We start from the raw sequence: 1571 nt of genomic DNA on the forward strand, positions 1-1571 counted from the left end.
ACTCACCTCAGCCTCCCAAAGGTGCGGGATTACAGGCTGAGCCACCGAGCCCAGCTCAGAGTTTTTTTTAAAGGTTACCTTCCAGAAATATAAGAATGAGTCCAGGCACGGTGTCTCATGCCTATAATCCCAGTACTTTGGGAGGCCAAGGTGAGAGGATTGCCTGAGCCCACAGGTTTGAGACCAGCCTAGGCAACTTGACGAGACCTCATCTCTACAATTAAAAAACAAAATTAGCCAGGCATGCTGCCAGGTGCGTGCCTGTAATTCCTGTTGCTTGGAATGCTGAAGTGGAAGGATCGCCTGAGCCCAGCAGGTCGAGGCTGCAGTGGCCATAAGCGTGTCACTGCACTCCAGCCTGGACGGCAGAGTGAGACTCCGACTCAAAAACAAAACAAAACAAAAACCTAATACAAGAAAGTCCCTTTACAATAACAACACAAGCAACAACTAATAATAACAATAAAAAGAAACAACTGGGGATAAACTTAACCAGATATAGGCAATACATTTATGAACTGAACATTAAAATTTGGGCCAGGCGCAGTGGCTCAAGCCTGTAATCCCAGCACTTTGGGAGGCCGAGGCGAGAGGATTGTCTGAGTCCAGGAATTCAAGACCAGCCTGGGCAACTTGGTGAGACCGTGTCTTTACAATAAATCAAAAAGTTAGTCGGGCATGGTGGTGTGTGCCTTTAGTTCCAGCTACTTGGAAGGCTGAGGTGGAAGGATTGCCTGAGCCCAGCAGATCAAGGCTGCAGTGGTCATCTCACTCTGTCACCTAGGCTGGAAGGCAGTGGCATATTCATGACCACTGCAGCCTCCACCTCCTGGGCTCAGGTGTTCCTTCTGCCTGAGCCTTCTAAGCAGCTGGAACTACAAGCACATGCTACCATGCCTGGCTAATTTTTTTATTTATTATGGAGACAAGTTCTCGCCAAGTTGCCCAAGCTGACCTTGAATCCCTGAGCTCAGGCAGTCCTGTTGCCTTGGCCTCCCGAAGTGCTGGAATTACAGGCGTGAGCCACCGTGCTCAGCCTCTTTAAATATTTTATTCCCCTCATTCTCTCTCTCTCTCTCTCTCTCTCTCTCTCTCTCTCTCTCTCGGAGTTGGAGTCTCACTCTGTTATCCAGGTTGGAGTGCAGTGGCATGCTCACAGCCAACAAACCTCGACCTGCTGGGCCTGGGTAACCCTTCTGCTTCAGTCTTCCAAGTAGTTGGAACCACAGGCATGCGCCACTCGACTAAATTTCTTCTTTATTATAGAGATGAGGTCTTGCCAAGTTGCCCAGACTGGTCTCGAACCCATGGGCTCAGGTAATTCTCTCACCTTGGCCTCCCAAAGTGCTGAGATTATAGACTTGAGCCACTGCACCCAGCCTTCTCATTCTCTCTATTCTACATTTTTGAGGATCTGATTACACACACACAGACACACCTTAATTAGTGCTTCCTTTATGTTTTCTCTCTACTTGTCTCTCCATGTTGCATCTTTGGTAGTTTATTAACTCCTAATTCCCTAATTCTCTCTTTATCTGCACCTAATTGGTATTTTTTTTTTTTTTTTTTTT

Source organism: Carlito syrichta, unplaced genomic scaffold (assembly GCF_000164805.1).
Source record: "Carlito syrichta isolate Samal-C Ts95f unplaced genomic scaffold, Tarsius_syrichta-2.0.1 Scaffold115961, whole genome shotgun sequence".
Lineage (NCBI taxonomy): Eukaryota > Metazoa > Chordata > Mammalia > Primates > Tarsiidae > Carlito > Carlito syrichta.